Source organism: Oncorhynchus mykiss, chromosome 8, assembly GCF_013265735.2.
Source record: "Oncorhynchus mykiss isolate Arlee chromosome 8, USDA_OmykA_1.1, whole genome shotgun sequence".
Classification (NCBI taxonomy): Eukaryota; Metazoa; Chordata; class Actinopteri; order Salmoniformes; family Salmonidae; genus Oncorhynchus; species Oncorhynchus mykiss.
This window is the reverse complement of record NC_048572.1, coordinates 52,724,022-52,731,874: the sequence shown is the minus strand read 5'-3', so window position 1 is coordinate 52,731,874 and position 7,853 is coordinate 52,724,022. Positions and strand designations below refer to the sequence as shown.

General features: G+C 40.7%; 4 non-coding genes across 4 annotated transcripts; all 4 read left to right on the top strand.

The window, feature by feature from the left end:
• The first annotated feature begins 1,904 nt into the window (after positions 1-1,904).
• Positions 1,905-1,977, top strand: trnav-cac. The gene has a single exon. It is a non-coding gene; the product is annotated as a tRNA-Val (tRNA).
• Positions 1,978-4,844: 2,867 nt separating this feature from the next.
• trnav-cac lies at positions 4,845-4,917 on the top strand. The gene has a single exon. It is a non-coding gene; the product is annotated as a tRNA-Val (tRNA).
• A 1,512-nt stretch (positions 4,918-6,429) lies between these two features.
• trnav-cac lies at positions 6,430-6,502 on the top strand. The gene has a single exon. It is a non-coding gene; the product is annotated as a tRNA-Val (tRNA).
• Positions 6,503-7,735: 1,233 nt separating this feature from the next.
• trnav-aac lies at positions 7,736-7,808 on the top strand. Its single transcript has one exon. It is a non-coding gene; the product is annotated as a tRNA-Val (tRNA).
• Positions 7,809-7,853: the final 45 nt, after the last annotated feature.

Genomic DNA, 7,853 nt, shown 5'->3' with positions numbered 1-7,853 from the left:
CAAGAGGAAGGCATTGATGCTATCGACTGGCCCGCCTGTTCCCCAGACCTGAATCCAATTGAGCACATCTGGGACATCATGTCTCGCTCCATCCACCAACGCCACGTTGCAGCACAGACTGTCCAGGAGTTGGCGGATGCTTTAGTCCAGGTCTGGGAGGAGATCCCTCAAGAGACCATCCGCCACCTCATCAGGAGCATGCCCAGGCGTTGTAGGGAGGTCATACAGGCACGTGGAGGCCACACACACTACTGAGCCTCATTTTGACTTGTTTTAAGGACATTACATCAAAGTTGGATCAGCCTGTAGTGTGGTTTTCCACTTTAATTTTGAGTGTGATTCCAAATCCAGACCTCCATGGGTTGATAAATTTGATTTTCATTGATAATTTCTGTGTGATTTTGTTGTTAGCACATTCAACTATGTAAAGAAAGTATTTAATAAGAATATTTCATTCATTCAGATCTAGGATGTGTTATTTTAGTGTTCCCTTTATTTTTTTGAGCAGTGTAGTTTACCATGCCAGGGTAAGCCGACAAGAAACACAGCCCTTATTTTAAGTGTATTTAAAATCCCCTGTGCGGAACATGAAGGGTGGAAAAACGATTGGAACCATTTTCCTGTTTGACCGCTTGTTTTTAATGGGTATTATGGCTCTTTCTGTGGTACTCAATTTGGGATATTATGTGAGGTAGACTTCTGTGCATTACTAATATTTTCCACGACTTCCTCTTTTTGTATTGTAGTTTCCGTAGTCTAGTGGTTATCACGTTCGCCTCACACGTGAAAGGTCCCCGGTTTGAAACTGGGCGGAAACATTTTGTAATATTCAATATTTCCCAATGCCCAGAGGCTAGCATTTGGTTTGAAACAGTTGAGGTTTGTCTTATACTAAAATGGATGAAATAAAATAAAATCTATCTACACACAATACCCCAGAATGACAAAGCGATAACATATAGTTTTTATTAATGAAAAAAACATTTTAAAAATACCTTATTTACATACGTTTTCAGACCCTTTGCTCTGAGGCTGGAAATTGCGCTCAGGTTTATCCTGTTTCCATTGATCATCCTTGAGATGTTTCTTCAACTTGATTGGAGTCCACCTGTGGTAAATTCAAATGATTGGTCATTTCTGCAGCGTTGAAGGTACCCAAGAACACAGAGGCTTCCATCACTCTTAAATGGAAGAAGTTTGGAACCACCAAGCCTCTTCCAAGATCCGGCTGCACACGATAATTCCCGGCTTCTCAAGTCTACCTCACATAATATCCCAAATTGAGTACCACAGAAAGAGCCATAAAACCCATTAAATATTTAAAAAATACCTTATTTACGTACGTTTTCAGACCCTTTGCTATGAGGCTGAAAATTGAGCTCAGGTCCATCCTGTTTCCATTGATCATCCTTGAGATGTTTCTTCAACTTGATTGGAGTCCACCTGTGGTAAATTCAAATGATTGGTCATTTCTGCAGCATTGAAGGTACCCAAGAACACAGTGGCTTCCATCACTCTTAAATGGAAGAAGTTTTGAACCACCAAGCCTCTTCCAAGAGCCGCTGCACACAATAATTCCCGGCTTCTCAAGCCTTATTGTTTAATTAATTGACTAAGTAATTTCTGATTTCATTAGGTTCTGAGAGCGATAAATGTCCCACCCAGCCAAAGTCAGCCACACCCTTAGTATTCCACTCATTGGGTTTCCGTAGTGTAGATGTTATCACGTTCACCTAACACGCGAAAGGTCTCCGGTTCGAGACCGGGCGGAAACACATTTTAACAAATTGGTCCTTCGCACTTCTCAGTATTTGCTATTCAGACTTTAGTGTCAGTAGTGTATTGGTTATCACGTTCGCCTCACACGCGAAAGTCAGTCACACCCTTAGTTTTCCAATCATTCGGTTTCCGTAGTGTAGTGGTTATCACGTTCGCCTCACACGCGAAAGGTCCCCGGTTCGAAACCGGGCGGAAACATTTTGTAATATTCAATATTTCCCAATGCCCAGAGGCTAGCATTTGGTTTGAAACAGTTGAGGTTTGTCTAAACCTTGCTGTCTACCTCTCCGACCTGTGGATCAATGTTGCCGTTTTTTTGGGGACCTCCACCATGCGATCTGTATGAATGTGACCAGACTGACAGCTTCTCTGAGCCAGGCAAATTCATTTATCAGGGTCATTGTAATGGATATATCCAAATAAATGGCAATATAATCCAAGGTAAAACAAACAAAAATGTAGATCGTTTTCTGTCATTTCAGCTGCTTGATGTGATTGTGTGATAGATTTAGTTGGCTGGCTAGCAAAGGAAAAGAAGCTAGCCTGCATAGGTACAGTGCATTCGGAAAGTTTTCAGACCCCTTACTTTTTTCCACATTTTGTTACGTTACAGCCTTATTCTAAAATGGATGAAATAAAATAAAATCTATCTACACACAATACCACATAATGACAAAGCGATAACATATAGTTTTTATTAATGAAAAAAATATTTTAAAAATACCTTATTTACATACATTTTCAGACCCTTTGCTATGAGGCTGGAAATTGCGCTCAGGTTTATCCTGTTTCCATTGATCATCCTTGAGATGTTTCTTCAACTTGATTGGAGTCCACCTGTGGTAAATTCAAATGATTGGTCATTTCTGCAGCGTTGAAGGTACCCAAGAACACAGAGGCTTCCATCACTCTTAAATGGAAGAAGTTTGGAACCACCAAGCCTCTTCCAAGATCCGGCTGCACACGATAATTCCCGGCTTCTCAAGTCTACCTCACATAATATCCCAAATTGAGTACCACAGAAAGAGCCATAAAACCCATTAAATGTTAAAAAAATACCTTATTTACGTATGTTTTCAGACCCTTTGCTATGAGGCTGAAAATTGAGCTCAGGACCATCCTGTTTCCATTGATCATCCTTGAGATGTTTCTTCAACTTGATTGGAGTCCACCTGTGGTAAATTCAAATGATTGGTCATTTCTGCAGCATTGAAGGTACCCAAGAACACAGTGGCTTCCATCACTCTTAAATGGAAGAAGTTTTGAACCACCAAGCCTCTTCCAAGAGCCGCTGCACACAATAATTCCCGGCTTCTCAAGCCTTATTGTTTAATTAATTGACTAAGTAATTTCTGATTTCATTAGGTTCTGAGAGCGATAAATGTCCCACCCAGCCAAAGTCAGCCACACCCTTAGTATTCCACTCATTGGGTTTCCGTAGTGTAGATGTTATCACGTTCGCCTAACACGCAAAAGGTCTCCGGTTCGAGACCGGTCGGAAACACATTTTAACAAATTGGTCCTTCGCACTTCTCAGTATTTGCTATTCAGACTTTAGTTTCAGTAGTGTATTGGTTATCACGTTAGCCTCACACGCAAAAGGTCCCCGGTTCGAAACCGGGCGGAAACATTTTGTAATATTCAATATTTCCCAATGCCCAGAGGCTAGCATTTGGTTTGAAACAGTTGAGGTTTGTCTAAACCTTGCTGTCTACCTCTCCGACCTGTGGATCAATGTTGCCGTTTTTTTGGGGACCTCCACCATGCGATCTGTATGAATGTGACCAGACTGACAGCTTCTCTGAGCCAGGCAAATTAATTTATCAGGGTCATTGTAATGGATATATCCAAAGAAATGGCAATATAATCCAAGGTAAAACAAACAAAAATGTAGATCGTTTTCTGTCATTTCAGCTGCTTGATGTGATTGTGTGATATATTTAGTTGGCTGGCTAGCAAAGGAAAAGAAGCTAGCCTGCATAGGTACAGTGCATTCGGAAAGTTTTTAGACCCCTTACTTTTTTCCACATTTTGTTACGTTACAGCCTTATACTAAAATGGATGAAATAAAATAAAATCTATCTACACACAATACCCCAGAATGACAAAGCGATAACATATAGTTTTTATTAATGAAAAAAACATTTTAAAAATACCTTATTTACATACGTTTTCAGACCCTTTGCTATGAGGCTGGAAATTGCGCTCAGGTTTATCCTGTTTCCATTGATCATCCTTGAGATGTTTCTTCAACTTGATTGGAGTCCACCTGTGGTAAATTCAAATGATTGGTAATTTCTGCAGCGTTGAAGGTACCCAAGAACACAGAGGCTTCCATCACTCTTAAATGGAAGAATTTTGGAACCACCAAGCCTCTTCCAAGATCCGGCTGCACACGATAATTCCCGGCTTCTCAAGTCTACCTCACATAATATCCCAAATTGAGTACCACAGAAAGAGCCATAAAACCCATTAAATATTTAAAAAATACCTTATTTACGTACGTTTTCAGACCCTTTGCTCTGAGGCTGAAAATTGAGCTCAGGTCCATCCTGTTTCCATTGATCATCCTTGAGATGTTTCTTCAACTTGATTGGAGTCCACCTGTGGTAAATTCAAATGATTGGTCATTTCTGCAGCATTGAAGGTACCCAAGAACACAGTGGCTTCCATCACTCTTAAATGGAAGAAGTTTTGAACCACCAAGCCTCTTCCAAGAGCCGCTGCACACAATAATTCCCGGCTTCTCAAGCCTTATTGTTTAATTAATTGACTAAGTAATTTCTGATTTCATTAGGTTCTGAGAGCGATAAATGTCCCACCCAGCCAAAGTCAGCCACACCCTTAGTATTCCACTCATTGGGTTTCCGTAGTGTAGATGTTATCACGTTCGCCTAACACGCGAAAGGTCTCCGGTTCGAGACCGGGCGGAAACCCATTTTAACAAATTGGTCCTTCGCACTTCTCAGTATTTGCTATTCAGACTTTAGTGTCAGTAGTGTATTGGTTATCACGTTCGCCTCACACGCGAAAGTCAGTCACACCCTTAGTTTTCCAATCATTCGGTTTCCGTAGTGTAGTGGTTATCATGTTCGCCTCACACGCGAAAGGTCCCCGGTTCGAAACCGGGCGGAAACATTTTGTAATATTCAATATTTCCCAATGCCCAGAGGCTAGCATTTGGTTTGAAACAGTTGAGGTTTGTCTAAACCTTGCTGTCTACCTCTCCGACCTGTGGATCAATGTTGCCGTTTTTTTGGGGACCTCCACCATGCGATCTGTATGAATGTGACCAGACTGACAGCTTCTCTGAGCCAGGCAAATTCATTTATCAGGGTCATTGTAATGGATATATCCAAAGAAATGGCAATATAATCCAAGGTAAAACAAACAAAAATGTAGATCGTTTTCTGTCATTTCAGCTGCTTGATGTGATTGTGTGATATATTTAGTTGGCTGGCTAGCAAAGGAAAAGAAGCTAGCCTGCATAGGTACAGTGCATTCGGAAAGTTTTTAGACCCCTTACTTTTTTCCACATTTTGTTACGTTACAGCCTTATACTAAAATGGATGAAATAAAATAAAATCTATCTACACACAATACCACATAATGACAAAGCGATAACATATAGTTTTTATTAATGAAAAAAATATTTTAAAAATACCTTATTTACATACATTTTCAGACCCTTTGCTATGAGGCTGGAAATTGAGCTCAGGTCCATCCTGTTTCCATTGATCATCCTTGAGATGTTTCTTCAACTTGATTGGAGTCCACCTGTGGTAAATTCAAATGATTGGTCATTTCTGCAGCATTGAAGGTACCCAAGAACACAGTGGCTTCCATCACTCTAAAATAGAAGAAGTTTGGAACCACCAAGCCTCTTCCAAGTTCCGGCTGCACACGATAATTCCCGGCTTCTCATGTCTACCTCACATAATATCCCAAATTGAGTACCACAGAAAGAGCCATAATACCCATTAAATATTTTAAAAATACCTTATTTACGTACGTTTTCAGACCCTTTGCTATGAGGCTGGAAATTGAGCTCAGGTCCATCCTGTTTCCATTGATCATCCTTGAGATGTTTCTTCAACTTGATTGGAGTCCACCTGTGGTAAATTCAAATGATTGGTCATTTCTGCAGCATTGAAGGTACCCAAGAACACAGTGGCTTCCATCACTCTTAAATGGAAGAAGTTTTGAACCACGAAGCCTCTTCCAAAAGCCGCTGCACACAATAATTCCCGGCTTCTCAAGCCTTATTGTTTAATTAATTGACTAAGTAATTTCTGATTTCATTAGGTTCTGAGAGCGATAAATGTCTCACCCAGCCAAAGTCAGTCACACCCTTAGTATTCCACTCATTGGGTTTCCGTAGTGTAGATGTTATCACGTTCGCCTAACACGCGAAAGGTCTCCGGTTCGAGACCGGTCGGAAACACATTTTAACAAATTGGTCCTTCGCACTTCTCAGTATTTGCTATTCAGACTTTAGTTTCAGTAGTGTATTGGTTATCACGTTCGCCTCACACGCGAAGGTCAGTCACACCCTTAGTTTTCCAATCATTCGGTTTCCGTAGTGTAGTGGTTATCACGTTCGCCTCACACGCGGAAGGTCAGTCACACCCTTAGTTTTCCAATCATTCGGTTTCCGTAGTGTAGTGGTTATCACGTTCGCCTCACACGCGGAAGGTCCCCGGTTCGAAACCGGGTGGAAACATTTTGTAATATTCAATATTTCCCAATGCCCAGAGGCTAGCATTTGGTTTGAAACAGTTGAGGTTTGTCTAAACCTTGCTGTCTACCTCTCCGACCTGTGGATCAATGTTGCCGTTTTTTTGGGGACCTCCACCATGCGATCTGTATGAATGTGACCAGACTGACAGCTTCTCTGAGCCAGGCAAATTCATTTATCAGGGTCATTGTAATGGATATATCCAAAGAAATGGCAATATAATCCAAGGTAAAACAAACAAAAATGTAGATCGTTTTCTGTCATTTCAGCTGCTTGATGTGATTGTGTGATAGATTTAGTTGGCCTGCTAGCAAAGGAAAAGAAGCTAGCATGCATAGGTACAGTGCATTCGGAAAGTTTTCAGACCCCTTACTTTTTTCCACATTTTGTTACGTTACAGCCTTATACTAAAATGGATGAAATAAAATAAAATCTATCTACACACAATACCACATAATGACAAAGCGATAACATATAGTTTTTATTAATGAAAAAAATATTTTAAAAATACCTTATTTACATACATTTTCAGACCCTTTGCTATGAGGCTGGAAATTGAGCTCAGGTCCATCCTGTTTCCATTGATCATCCTTGAGATGTTTCTTCAACTTGATTGGAGTCCACCTGTGGTAAATTCAAATGATTGGTCATTTCTGCAGCATTGAAGGTACCCAAGAACACAGTGGCTTCCATCACTCTAAAATAGAAGAAGTTTGGAACCACCAAGCCTCTTCCAAGTTCCGGCTGCACACGATAATTCCCGGCTTCTCATGTCTACCTCACATAATATCCCAAATTGAGTACCACAGAAAGAGCCATAATACCCATTAAATATTTTAAAAATACCTTATTTACGTACGTTTTCAGACCCTTTGCTATGAGGCTGGAAATTGAGCTCAGGTCCATCCTGTTTCCATTGATCATCCTTGAGATGTTTCTTCAACTTGATTGGAGTCCACCTGTGGTAAATTCAAATGATTGGTCATTTCTGCAGCATTGAAGGTACCCAAGAACACAGTGGCTTCCATCACTCTTAAATGGAAGAAGTTTTGAACCACGAAGCCTCTTCCAAAAACCGCTGCACACAATAATTCCCGGCTTCTCAAGCCTTATTGTTTAATTAATTGACTAAGTAATTTCTGATTTCATTAGGTTCTGAGAGCGATAAATGTCTCACCCAGCCAAAGTCAGTCACACCCTTAGTACTCCACTCATTGGGTTTCCGTAGTGTAGAGGTTATCACGTTCGCCTAACACGCGAAAGGTCCCCGGTTTGAGACCGGGCGGAAACACATTTTAACAAATTGGTCCTTCGCACTTCTCAGTATTTGCTATTC